A 16,026-nucleotide genomic window follows, 5' to 3' on the forward strand; every position below is an offset into this window, starting at 1 on the left:
CTGTCTTGCGGGGCATAAGATGTTTATTTCTAAATACTTTAAGAATTTTAACTCTAGCAGTCTTGACTGCTAAAATACTAAGGTTTTTAGACTTTGGTTGGCAATTCAAATGTCTCTAGACTTTTAATTTTGATAGAGGTAAAGGTACATCGTTGGTTCCTTTTTTCTTCTCTACACTAGTTGTTAATGTATTCTTAATAGTTATCTAGTGTCAATCCTTTGTGATTGACTTTGTTTTCACTCTATGACAACACTTTATTTGTTGTTGCTTTTATAGAAAATATTTGAGAGTAGATTGGATCAAAAAGAAAAACATGAAGTAGGATGCAAACATAAGAGGCACTACAACCTAGATAAATAAGGTTTTATAAATATAAAATCTATTATGAATCTTTTCAAGTTGTATTCTTATCTCTTGTGTATTTTTGAGCTATAATTTATATTTTATAGGGGAGGGGACCTAATTGTTAAGCAACCTCAAAAATTTACAAGACAATTTCAAACATTTCCAAATTTTTAGGCCGACATCAACAAACATTTTTATGAGATATTCAAACAACTCAATAACAAAGGGTAGACCCTCAATTGTGCACTAAGTTATAATAATTATGCATTAAGTCAAATTTTATTAGTTAGTGGCATAAATATCAAATGGTTTGTTGCTTTTTAGGTAATAAGAAATACATTTTGTGCAATTATGAATGCTTGTGATCAAAATAAGATGATTAAACTCTAAAGTTCCTTGATTACTAAGGTTTTCAAAATCTAATATCTATTATTATTTTCAAATTGTATAATTGTTTTTTGTGTATTTTGTAATGATAATATTTTATAATTTACACGAGATAAGACCCTAATAGCTCAAAAATTTCAATATTTTGCATGACAATTTCAAATAACTTTGAATTTTATAAAGTGACTTATTTGAAAAGGCCTCCTACTTACAAGCAAGCTTTTAGATCAATATCAACAAGCATAGTGCAGCATTAAAAATAAATTTTCATAAAGTATCTTAACTACACAATAAAGAATAGACCAACACTTGTACATTAAACTATATTTTCTTAATTATTGACTTTCTTTTGAAAAATATATTACTTTTTAAATCATAGACAATACATTCTCTTCAATTATAAATACTTTAATCAGTACTAATAATCAATATATAACAATTCTAAAATAACAACTATTAATTATAACAATTATAAAATCCTAAATGTACATCTACTAAGCATAACATCTGTAAATTCATGCCCGTGGCTATACAACCACGAAAATGCACTTTCTTTACATTGCTTTTTCTAACTTTTGAAAAAATTAACCAAGTCCTCTCCTTCGAATGAAAGTGCCAAAGTGCATTTTCGTGGCTGTATAGACGTTATCCATTCATTATCTACAACTAAAAGTATCAATATTAAATTGCTGAGTATTTTCACAATCATTACACCGTAGCAAAATGGAAAGCCCTCTCCCGTACTATTAAGAAATTAGTTTAATGTTTGATGGTCTATGAATATCTTTCGTACAATATTCAAATTATCACTCCATCTCCATTACAAAATGGATCGACCGTAATTTTTACGTCCTCCACCGCATCCCGAGTGGTAATGGCATCCATCGACAGAATAAATTTTTCGCCAAAGTGCAGACAAAATCTTTTATCTCTGTTCCAAAAAACTCAAAGATATTTCTAGAAAATATCAATGAGTTCCTTAGGCTTCGTTTGGTTATGAGAATACCGGGCGCGAAATAGGGTTTTCAGCGCCAAACCCGGGTTATGGAAGAAATCGGTGGCGTTTGGTTCATCAAACACATAACCCAGTTTCGGGTTTCGTTTGCCAATTTCGCTCAAAAATTGGAAGAAATTTCTTCCAAGAAATAGGTGGAAGTTGAAATGAAAACCAGGTTTTGGGTTTTTATGAATGCGTTTGAATAAATCGTCGGGTTCGCCGAATCCACCTTAGGTTTTTGGAAGAACAAATTGGGCTTTTTGGAAGACGACGGTTGTATTGTTTTCGTGCTCTGTTGTGCGAAGGTGAGGGTTTCTGGTTTTCTACATTTGTTGGGCTTGTGGGTTTTTTGTGGCCGTGGTTTGCGAGGGTTTCTAGTTTGTGGGTTTTCTGTGGCCGTGGCATTTTCTGCAATTTCTCTTCTCCACTTTGAACAATGGCAGCGGTAAATGGTTCTACTCTCACACCCACCTTTGCATACTGGATTTTTTTAAGTTTTTTTGGTTCATTCAAATGTAACTGTTTGTTTCAAATCTATTTTTAAAATAGTCAATATATGTGGTAATTGTTTGTTTCAAATCTGTTTTTAAAATAGTCAATATGTGCTCACTAATAAATTCGAGTATAGTGCTGTGAGAGATCAATACCAGTGAAATGAAAAATTAAACTTTGTAATAGTTTCTGGCTGTTTGTTTTAAATCTGTTTAGCAAAATAGTCAATATGTGCTCACTAATAAATTCCACTATAGTGCTGTGAGAGATCAATACCAGTGAAATGAACAACCAAACTTTGTAACAATTTCTTGCCAGTAATGAGTTCTAGTATGTTGTTGTGAGAGATGAATGAAATACCATTAAATAGAGCCAAGTCATAAACTTGTGCTCACTAATAAATTCCAGTATAGTGCTGTGAGAGATTAATACTAGTGAAATGAGTAACTAAACTTTCTAACTATTTCTTGCCAGTAATGAGTTCTAGTATACTGCTGTGAGAGATGAATGCAATACCATTAAATAGAGTCAAGTCATAAACTATGTATGAATCAACTATGTATAGATCAATGTCAATTATGGCTTTTATCTATACATAATCAATATGTGCTCAATATGTGCTTAATAATGAATTCCAGTGTGTGCTCATGTGATTACCTGTATATGTCATAGTGCCAATCAAGCAAAACATGGCAATCATGGCTTTTATCTATACATAGTTGACCTATACATAGTTTATCATGGTTCAAATCTGTTTAGCAAAACAGTCCAATATATGCTGTAACAGTTTGTTTAGAATCTGTTTGACAAAATAGTCAATATATGCTCACTAGTGACTTTCAGTATAGTGTTGTGAGAGATCAATACCAGTGAAATGAACAACTAAACTTTGTAACAGTTTCTTTCCAGTAATGAGTTCTAGTGTACTGCTGTGAGAGATGAATGCAATACCATTAAATAGAGCCAAATCATAAACTATGTATGGATCAACTATGTATAGATCAACGGAAATCATGGCTTTTATCTATACATAATCAATATGTGCTCAATAATGAATTCCAGTATGTGATCATGTGATTACCTGTATATATTATAGTGCCAATCATAATAGCAAAACATGGCAATCATGCTTTTATCTATACATAGTTGACCTATACATAGTTTATCATGGTTCAAATCTGTTTAGACAAATAGTCCAATGAGTTCCAGTATGGTGATGTGAGAGATCAATGCAATACCATTAATCAAAGTGAATCATGCCAACGAAATGAACAACTAAACTATGGATATATCAAGTATGTATTGATCCATGCAAATCATTCAACATACTTATGAGGTCATAAACTATGTATAGATAAAATCCATGATTTCAAACTATGTATAGATCAATGGAGAAAGAAACTCTATTCCCATTTCCAACTATGCTACTTTTCATCTTCTAAAAGACGAGCCTCAGTTTCAGCAGACCCGACGATTTATTAAAACACATTCATAAAAGCCCAAATTCAAGTTATAGTTTGTACATGTGTATGTGTACATACATACATGTGTCTTTACATTTATACATGTGTGTACCTGCATACATACATGTGTGTATGTACGTACACACATACATACTTGTGTGTGTACGTACATGCATGCATACATACATGTGTGTGTCTACGTACATGCATGCATACATGTGTGTGTGTACGTACATACATGCATACATACATACATACATTCATGTGTGTGTATGTACATACACACATACATACATGTGTGTGTATGTACGTACATGCATACATACATGTGTGTGTGTGTGTACGTACATACATGCATACATACATGTGTGTGCACATACATATATACATACATGTGTGTATACATATAGACAAATGGAATCAATATTATGCTTTCATTGGTATAGATAGATTACATGGAGTATAATGACACATTGTAATTTGTTCTTTATGGGCTTATGATCCTTGGTAGTTGATACTCCTTGCTGTATTTGAATAAATAATTGAATTCTTAATGCAATGAGGCTAGCAAATAATCATGTTGTATCTCGATAGGTGATAGTTGATATTTCATAACTGATAGTGTTTAAATTGTCCACCTTTCAGGTCACTGATGGATCCTATGGAGAGTATAGAGGTCCAAGGAAGCAAAGTTAGGAAGACCACATACATCCGCATTCTCACAATTCTTTTTTCTTTTGTTGGCATAGCCAAAGTACTGGTAGCCCGAGAAGGTAGTCAAATGGGTAAACGAATAAGAAAAGGAAATTCCTTTTGTAGAGACATTATTCATTCGAATGAGGTGGATTGTCATGATCAGATTCGGATGAGTAGGGCAGCCTTCTTTTCTCTAGCTCGTATTCTGAGGCTAAAAGCAAGCTTGAGAGATACGATCCACTTGAATTTAGAGGAACAACTAGTGATGTTCCTCCACACCCTTGGGCACAATCTAAGGAACCTCAAGATTGCCCATAACTTTGGGCACTCAGGAGAGATAGTCAGTCGGTACTTCCACAAGGTTTTGATGGCTATCTTAGCCCTTCACAGAGATTACTTCATACCACCTAGTCCAGACACTCGTCCTAAAATTAGTGGGAAGGATCGTTTTGAACCATTCTTCAAGGTAAATCACACATTATTACAATTTTATTGTCTAGAATGTTGTCCTTATCTTATTATTACTTGAGCATACATTTGATCAGTGTATCATATCCCACAGGATTGCATTGGAGCCATCGACAGTACCCATATTCCAGTGCGAGTTGATGTTGACATACAGGGTAAATATCATGATAGAAAAGGGAACCTATCACAAAATGTTATGGGTGTCTGCTCCTTTGATTGTAAGTTTTAGTATTGCCTTGCTGGTTGGGAAGGCTTTGCTATAGATAGCCGTGTTCTAGCCTCAACTCTATCCAGATCAGATCCACTTGTAGTTCCCCCTGGTAAGCCAAATCACATTTTAATATACTCAAGGTTATGCTAAATGGTTCAAGTATTGACAATATACTTTCTTTATATAGGAAAATATTATCTCGTGGATGCTGGATATCCAAATGCACCTGGATTTCTCGCTCCTTATCGGTGTACATGCTACCACTTGAAAGAGTGGTCAAGAGAAAACCCAGTAAACTCTGCACATGAGTTGTTCAACCATCGACACTCCTCTCTTAGAAATGTAGTAGAACATACATTTGGTATTTTGAAGCAGCATTTCCCAATCTTAAGACATGCAACATCTTATGATATCATGACAAATCCTATATTGTTTTAGCATGTTGCATACTTCACAATTTCATTACGATAGAGGATGGCCTTCCATCGCAAGAAGCTATTGAAGAGGAAGATGATTGTGATGGGATAGAGGTGCCACTGCTTGAGACATATGGGTTGTCTCAGGAGGATAGAAATGAGTGGGCCCAATTTCGAGAAGATATAGCAAATAGGATGTGGGAAGATTATAGATCTCGAGAATAAATGATTTATTAGAAGGCAATGTGCTTTATATGATTAAATTGATGTATGTATATACAATGATGGTGTGTGATTTCGTTATTCTGATATCAGTCTTTGCTACATTCTAATTAAATAAAAAAAACATTAACTTTCAATTTCACACCTACATTATGTACAAAAATTGTTGATCATATCTGCAATACACAATTCAACTTGAAATATAGATTACATTGATTTAAATGCAAGAAAGCACAATTATTATACATCTTTGCATTGAGAAAGTACAATAACATGCTTCATAATGGGGCTCATGACTATTTACTTGCCATTGATATCACCATTTTGTCTTACTGGTAGTTTTTTTGATGTTGATGTGTTATCATCAATTATTGCTTAAAATGTGTATCATCTTCAGTTAAATTCTTTCAAGTTTATTAAATGTTAGCCTCATTGCATTAGGATGTATTAAAAAATGATATTTAAAGTTTATCATCTTCAATTTTAAATGAAATACAGCAAGGAGTACCAAATGATGAAGATCATAAGCCCACTAGTAAGAAGAGAACAACGAATTCGTTGAAAATCTTATTTTTTTGATGTTACTGCTTGTTGCATTCCATTTAAATTTAAAGAGCAATAACTTTCAATTTCAGTCGTATGATTACTTTAAATCATAATACGTTTACCTATTCAATATGTTAGCCTTGTTCCATTATGACGTATTACAAATTGATAGTTAAAGATTTTTTACTTCAAATTTAAATGAAATACAGGAAGGAGTAGACAATGGCATATACCGAGCTCATGATGAGCATGGACGGATCTGATCATGTGAACCAGATGTGTTCTCCCATTACTTTGAGTGATATAGATGGATCCCTCGCTGTGAGCAACAAATCTTCTTCTTCAAAGAAGAAAATGTGGACAAAATCGATGGAACACAAGTTTTTAGACTTGCTCCTTGAACAAGTCCATCTCGGACGGAAAGGTGAAGATGGGTTTAAAAAAGAAGCGTGGACTACGATAGAGAGGACATTCAATGCAGCGATGAACTCAAATCTGTCACAAGATCATTTTAAGAATAAGCTAAAAACATGGAAAGTAGGATATAAAGTAATGAAGGACTTGAAAAATACAAGTGGGTTAGCTTGGAATGAAGAAACTCAAACTGTGGATGCTGAGGATTCAGTGTGGGATGACCTTTTGAAGTTAGGATGATCTTTGTACTCTTTTCATTGAAGAAATTTTCCCTTCTTATTTTAATAATGAAAAACTTACAACCTAATCCATCTATTAATGCTTATATGTAGAGGAGAGAATTCAAAAATGCAAAAATGTATAAGAGGTCACCTTTCCAATATTTCAATGAGTTGGCTATAATTGTCGATAACGACATTGCTGAAGGGTTCGCATCTACAACACCCCTTGATGCTGAAGAAGGGTACCCTATGAACGATGCATTTAATGTGCTTGATGAGGATGATACCAATTGTGGTACACCTCTTGACAACCAACCAGATATTGATGAAGAGTTATATCATTCCAATCGATCGAGTGCAAGTGCTAGAGGGACTCCTCCACCATCATCATCAAGGAGGGGAAAGAGGAAGAAGACATCTTTGGCTGCATCATTGGATGTGATATGCGAAACTATGAAGGAACTGAAAGATAGCCTCATTAAGCCTCAGATTGTAAAAGTGGATAAATCTAAAGATGATAATATTTTGACTGCTGCATATACTACTCTCAAAGCTATCCCTAAACTGAGTCGAGCAATTTTCGTGAAAGCACATGATACCTTCGTGCTTCAACGTGAAAGAGCCAAAGGGTTCTTGATGATGGATGAGGTGGAGAGAGTGGAGTGGATTGCTACTGACTGGATTGCACTGACTTATGCTGCATGATTACTCTATTTAATGGTTTTGCATTAATCTCTAATAGCACTAAACTGAAACTATATTAATCTCACATCACTATATTGGAACTCATTATTGAGCACATTTTGACTATTTAATTAGTGATCTCTCACAGCACTATACTGGAAGTCATTAGTGAGCATATATTTACTATTTTGTTAAACAGATTCTAAAAAAATTGTTACAGCATGTATTGGACTGTTTTGCTAAATAGATTTGAACCATGATAAATTATGTATAGATAAAAGCCATGATTGTCATTGATCTTCCATGTATCCATACATAGTTTATGTGTTGGTTGCGTTTAATGGTATTGCATTGATTTGTACATAGTTTATGACGTCATAAGTATGTTGAATGATTTTGCATGGATCTATACATACTTGATATATCCATAGTTTAGTTGTTCATTTCATTGGCATGATTCACTTTGATTAATGGTATTGCATTGATCTCTCACAACACTATACTGGAACTCATTAGTGAGCATATATTTACTATTTTGTTAAACAAATTCTAAACAAACTGTTATAGCATGTATTGGACTATTTTGCTAAATAGATTTGAACCATGATAAATTATGTATATGTCAACTATGTATAGATAAAAGCCATGATTGTCATTGATCTTCCATGTATCCATACATAGTTTATGAGTTGGCTACGTTTAATGGTATTGCATTGATTTGTACATAGTTTATGATGTCATAAGTATGTTGAGTGATTTTGCATGGATCTATACATACTTGATATATCCATAGTTTAGTTATTCATTTCATTGGCATGATTCACTTTGATTAATGGTATTGCATTGATATCTCACAATACTATACTGGGAGTCATTAGTGAGCATATATTTACTATTTTGTTAAATAGATTCTAAACAAACTGTTACAACATGTATTGGACTATTTTGCTAAACAGATTTGAACCATGATAAACTATGTATATGTCAACTATGTATAGATAAAAGCCATGATTGTCATTGATCTTTCATGTATCCATACATAGTTTATGAGTTGGCTGCGTTTAATGGTATTGCATTGATCTATACATAGTTTATGACGTCATAAGTATGTTGAATGATTTTACATGGATCTATACATACTTGATATATCCATAGTTTAGTTGTTCATTTCATTGGCATGATTCACTTTGATTAATGGTATTGCATTGATCTCTCACAACACTATACTAGAAGTCATTAGTGAGCATATATTTACTATTTTGTTAAACAGATTCTAAACAAACTGTTACAGCATATATTGGACTATTTTGCTAAATAGATTTGAACCATGATAAACTATGTATAGGTCAACTATGTATAGATAAAAGCATGATTGCCATGTTTTGCTATTATGATTGGCATTATGATATATACAAGTAATCACATGAGCACATACTGGAATTCATTATTGAGTACATATTGACTATTTTGCTAAATAGATTTGACACAAACAACCAGACACTGTTACAAAGTTTAGTTGTTCATTTCACCGGTATTGATCTCTCATAGCACCATACTAGAATTTATTAGTGAGCACATATTGACTATTTTGCTAAATAGATTTGAAACAAATAGTTACCACATCTATTGACTATGCTAAGCAAATAGCAGATAGAAATAGAACCATGATAAACTATGTATAGGTCAGCTATGTATAGATAAAAGTTAGTGATATACTTGTATATTTCATTATTGAGCACATATTGAGCACATATTGATTATGTCTAGATAAAAGCCATGATTTTCATTGATCTATACATAGCTTATGAATTGGCTCTATTTATATGGTATTGCATTCATCTCTTACAGCACTATACTAGAACTCATTACTGGCAAGAAACTGTTACAAAGTTTAGTTGTCCATTTCAGTGGTATTGATCTGTCACAGCACTATACTAGAATTCATTAGTGAGCACATATTGACTATTTTGCTAAATAGATTTGAAACAAATAGTATGTATGTACACACATGTATGTATGTACATACGCATGTATGTATTATGTGCATATGTATGTACACACATGTATACATACTTGATCTATGCATTGCATTGATCTCTCACAACACTATACTGGAACTCATTACTGAGCACATTTTTACTATTTTGCTAAGCATGTATGTATGTATATGTGTATGTATGTATGTACACACATGTATGTACGTATGCATGTATGTATGTGCATATGTATGTACACACATGTATGTATGTATGTATACAAACTTGATCTATGCATAGTTTAGTCATCCATTTTATTGACATGATTGGCATTGGTCAATACGCAGGATAGTTGTTCATTTCATTGGCATTTGCACGATTGGCATGTGAAGTCATTCTAGATGGTTAATTGGCTTTGTGTAATGGTATTGCATTGATCTGTCACAACACTATATTGGAAATCATTACTGAGCACATTTTTTCTATTTTGCTAAGCATGTATGTATGTGTGTGTGTATGTATGTGCGTATGTATGTATGTACGTGTGTATGTATGTACACAGGTATGTACATGTGTATGTATGTATGTATGTGCGTATGTATGTATGTTTGTGCATATGTATGTTCACACATGTATGTACGTATGTATACATACTTGATATATGCATAGTTTAGTCATTCATTTCATTGACATGATTGGCATTGGTCAGTACATAGTTTAGTTGTTCATTTCATTGGCATTCACACGATTGGCATGTGAAATAATTCCAGAGGGTTAGTTGGCTTTGTTTAATGGTATTGCATTGATCTCTCACAACACGTAGTTTATGATCTCATAAACGTTTGGTATAGTTGTTCATTGCATTTTTAATTACAGTTATATTTGAACCATACATACGTGGAATACACAAGGAGTGGCAAATGATGAATGCTCAATTGTAGAACTTGAGAGCATATAGAAATGTGATTTGCTAGATGATTGTATAGTTCATGATTTTGTCCTATGTTATATCTATAGTCCTAATTTGCTTGCATATGTTTTTATTTTTTTGTCTTTTTGTCCCTATTTGATTTCCTATGTATGTTCTCATTGACAAGATTATCAAAAGTATTGAGGATTTTTGGTAGATGATTGTACAGTCATGATTCTGTCCCATGTTATATGTATATTCCTAATTTGCTTGGATATTTTTTAAATTTCTTATTTTTTTTTTCACAATTTGGTTTCCTATGTACGTGCTTCTTGACAAGATTGTCAACGGTATTGATAAAGTGTCTTTCTCTTGTATTTTTTTATTGCTCTTGATTTGCTAATATTGCAAGACCACACATGCTGATAAAAAATGAGCTATCTGATGATTGTTTACTGTGTTTGTAAATGATCAATATTTCTGATGCCACTCCTTGGTGTATTCCATTAAAAAAAAAATCAGGTTTTAATTTTTCAAGCATGTTTAGTTCATATATGTAGGATTGACCATCTAACAATACAAACAGTAATGGGAAGATTGAGCAGCATGAGAGGGTTGCCGTCGAATGTGGGGCATAAGGGCATACATCGTGGATTTCTCAGTGTTTTCGTATGTAACGGTGTGTCATCGAATGTGGGGCATAAAGGCATACATCATGGATTTCTCAGTGTTTTCGTGTTTAACGGTGTGTTTTCACACCACCATCAAATCATGGATATTGTTCTATCAAGTTAGCAAGTTTTCATATTGTAGTAATTATGTGAAATTCATTATTAGAATTTCATGATGTTAAAATATGATTTATATGATTAATGATTTTCATGATCTTTTTTTTTTAAATTGCATGTAAAATCTATGTTGCCAAAATTCCACATTTTTTAAGAGCAATTATTAACAAAGCATCATTTTTCTTGTTAAAGTTATCATCAAATGTTTAATGTATGTGAATGTAAAATGGTATATTTTTTCCTATATAATATTTCACGTAAAATTTTAGTTGCATATTTTGTTGAATAATTAACTAACTTAATAAATTTATTAAAAGGGAGAGATACATAGAGGTGTAGAGAGTGTGGGATAAGAAGGGGGGACGGAGGGATAGAGGGAGAGTGAGAGAGAGAGAGAGAGGAGCTTGTCTATTCCTGCATCTGTAGAAAGGTGTCTGTTGATGTGTGTTTTATGACTCACCAAACAGTAGAACGAAATACTGAAATATCTTATCCTCTCTTGAATATATATCTGTCTATGACCTCATCAAGATCTTCAAATGTCTCCTCCCCAATTGAAAGTATTTTCCAAGTCGAAGATAGCTAGAAAAATCCTTTTGGTCTTTTCCCACCTCCACAATATCCTTGTGTGCATAAACTCCATTGAAAATGTTCAGTGTTAGAATCAAGTGAATAGGCCCTTTCAAGCTTGGACAGATAATACTCTCCCTTGGCTCTTTATCTGTTAGGAACTTAATGGTTTCATTCTCTTGTTCACTTCGTGAAATGGAATCCTCTTCCGTAAAATATGGATCCTTAACCTCCTTATCCTTATCCTATTCACCCTGATAGTTATCATTCTTTAGTGAACTCTCTTTGCAAGTTAACTCAACTAGGTACTTCACTTTTGTCATAGTTTTCACCCAATAGGTAAGGATGCTGCCTTCTGCAGTTTTTTCTAAAGGATCTATATCTAGATCATCAGAAAGCTCCTCTTTCAATATTATTCATGTCAAGCTTGATTCCAGATCACAAATTATACGATGATTTTGGACTCTACGGGGACAATTTTTCCCATTAATAGGGTCTCTTCATTTTCTCCAGTCAACAGATAAAATTCCTCATCTTGGGATGGTTCTTTATATGGCGATCTCAAATCCTGAAATCCATGTAACAATTCACTCTTTATGTCAGCAAGGGTTTCCTGCTTTTTATTGGATGTCCATTGCTCCACACTTCTAGCATATTCATCAATATCAAGGGCATTTAATAGATTAGGATATTTTTTGACATGCTCAACAGCCATTTCTTGTGTTTCCTCATCCATATCATCTATATCATGTCCAGCTTCTTCACAATATATGTCTTTAGCCATTTTCTTGGCAAATTCATATGACTTTGGATGAATTCTAGTATCATCCAATGGATCCATAACATGGTTTTTGGATGTTGCTTGTCCATTCCCTCTAACCCTTAAAAAAAATAATAGAATTTATAAAGACAAGTCGCTTCATAGCCTCTACAGTTGGTTGCTGTAACTATTACCTGCTCAACAGCTTCATACTTTTCATCTGGAGTAAGGAAATGTTCTAGTGAATGAAGCTTCAATGATAATATTTCTTTGCCAAGACTATATAATGTTGCAACCATGGCCAATGGATTCTGAAGATACCGACCAAGAGCCACAACACGCCTCGCAATCCCTCTTTGTGTCGGCAACTAGTCTTAAGAGATGCGAGAATTCTCATATAGTGTAGGCAATAATTCATCTACATAAACAACATTTAGTGTGTCCAATCCTTCTACCGAATCACGTGGATGAACACAAACACAGGGAGGGATAGAGAGAGGACACAAACACACATATTTAGCGGCTAAGTCACAAGGTTCAAGTTTCAATTCGAGTTCGACAATTATGAAGTTCGGATGAACTTGACAATAAATTCAATTCGACGATACATTTGTCTTACACAATTTTTCAAAAATATATAATATATATGATCACAATTTCCAACAATGGGACAAAAAATAACTTCGTACAAATGATTGCATGTATGATTAATTTTTACTTTTCTTTGTTAATAAATAGAATTAAAATAAAAAATAATAATCATTTTATTTATTATTGACTAACAAAATAAAACTGTGAATATTCAAGAATAAAAAATAATAATAATGTAGTCTAATTATAAATAAATTAAATCATAAATATTAATACTTTACTCATTCTAATCCTTGTGTTTCACTAATTAAATAAGATTAAAAAAATTTACATCAAATTCCATTTCCAATTAGAAAATGAACAACCAAACGCAACAAAAAGATATTCTTAGTCATATTCTGTTCCAATTCCAATTTCTAAATTGGCAACCAAACGCAGAATATGGATTTGAAAATTCATCTTCCGTGTCAACCAAACAGTCCAACTATCTTCCTAAAATACATAACCAGATTTTCGAAAATCTGATTATCAGATAACCTGGTTATGAGAAAAATTCCTCTTCCCCAACCAAACGGAGCCTTACTGAAAATTGTCAGACGATCATATAATATTTTTATTATTGAGATTCAAAGCACAACTTTTTTTAAAGCAAATTCTGTTCAAATTTCTTGTGTAAAAGTCTTCAAAAACATTGAGATCTTTTCGAGTCTGTTGCAAAATCCACTGCGAAATATATAGACATCGATGGAATCCTGTGCAGAAAATTGTCAGGCGATCGTATAATAGTGAGATCTTAAAAAGAGTTTGAACCAAATTCTGTCCAAATTGTAAGTATGATCATATAATATATAGATTTAAAGCAGAAGAGCTTTGAACCAAATTCTGTTCAAATCGTTCTAGTACAGAAATTTGTCAGTATGATCGTATGATATTTAGATTTAAAGCAGAAGAGCTTTTGAAGCAAATTCTGTTCATATCGTTCATATAAAAGCATTTGCAGAGCTAGCTACTAATAGCCATGGACTCATGGAGTGATCCAGCACAAAACAAGAGAAATATTTATTATTTAGATTCAAAGCAAAAGAGCTTTGAAGCGAATTCTGTCCAAATCGCTTTTAAGTTTGAAGAAGATTCTGTTCAAATCGCTTTGAAGAAAATTCTGTTCAAAATCGCTTAGTTAAGGCCTTTGCAAAACGAACTCTGAGCATCTAACATTTAGATATTTTCTTCACTGTTCTACAATACAGAGAAATATTTACTGACACCAATGGAATCCGTCACAGCAAATTGTCAATGCGGTAGTATAATATTTAGATTTAAAGCAGAGAGCTTATATATTATGTTCAAGTTGTTCATTTGAAATCTCTCGCGGAACTAAAATTGGGCACCTATAAATGGAGTGACCTGAAAATATTTACTTCTCTATTCCATAATACACTGATAAATATTTACAGATTGCATCAATGGAATCCAGTACAGGAAATTATCAGTGTGATCGATACACATTTAGATTTAAAGCAGAAGAGCTTTGAAGCAAATTCTGTCCAAATTGTTCTCTTAAAAGCATTTGCATAACTAACATTGAGCACCTGGTATATCATGACTCAATTTTTGACATGCTTTTTATACAGACTTAATTGTGTGATTGACCTTTTGACTAAGACTATGCATGACTCGACTTGAGTCAAATACTTTATAGACTTTGAGTAAAATTTTATCATATATGTTATTAGATGGTAATGTTAATTATTTTGCGATTTTGATAAGTCGTTATATGTTAAGCTTATGAGATATCGACATGACAGTTAAAATTGTGATTTCATGTATATGTTTATATCTGATGATAAATGTTGACTGTTTAAAAATTTGTATTTGAGATGTTATTTATTTTTCATGACGATGATGTTACTTACTCAATGGATGATGTCAAGTTTGTGAGTGTGCAGGTATTGAAGGCAGAAGGGTGGTTGAGGTAGAGGAGTTTAGCTCCTTGGCAGGGTTGGCTCGGAATTTTTATGGTGTAGCCCCACACACACACTTAAATTTTAACTGAATTTAAATTATTTGCTTTGAATTTTAATTTATCTAGATGACTTAAACATTGAAGTATTTACGAGTAGCATAAATGATTAAAAGATTTAGTTATTACTTCTTTTGAAAAAAATTAATAAATTATGTAGATCTTCTTTTTATTTAAAAAAAAAATTCAAAATTTAGATTTAAAAATAAATAATATACTCTTAATTTTTTTTATAAGCAATTATAAGCTCTAAGTGATAAATAGTTGCTTTCAATTGAGTTAACTTTAAATGATAACTAATAGTTTTCAAAGTTTAGGCGATAGAGAAGGAAGTGATCATGAGTTAGTTTAAAACTATTTTGAATAGAACTCTTAGATTTATTTTTTTTGAATATCATAAGCCAAGTGGCAACTTTTTCCTGGTAATTATTTTGTTAGTTGCAAATTTTATGCATCATCTCCTGGCATGAAGAGCAAATTGAACTTTTATACAAGAGAACAAGCGGATTTAGGGGGTCGAACTGGAAGAAATGGAGAGGGGAACGATTTTATTAGGGAGCAAAGCCGATTTCTTTTGAGGGGGGAGAAAAATGATTTTAATATGGAGGAAGGTTGAAATGATTTTAAGGGAGGTAGTCGATTTAGCAGAGGAAGGGAATTTCTAAACAACAGAAGAAAACGCAGCAAGATCACAATCTGGGAGAAGGCGAATTGGGTCAGTAACCAAACAGGAACAACATCAGTGACGATTTGTGGTAGTGTACACAGTTAGCAAGGGCATCTCTGTTGCTAAGAAAGAGGTAGGCATTGTTTTTTTTAAAGAAATATGTAATCAAGAACTCTGTATT

Source organism: Cupressus sempervirens, chromosome 5 (genome assembly GCF_028749045.1).
Source record: "Cupressus sempervirens isolate cs-2001-9-10 chromosome 5, ASM2874904v1, whole genome shotgun sequence".
Taxonomy (NCBI): Eukaryota; Viridiplantae; Streptophyta; class Pinopsida; order Cupressales; family Cupressaceae; genus Cupressus; species Cupressus sempervirens.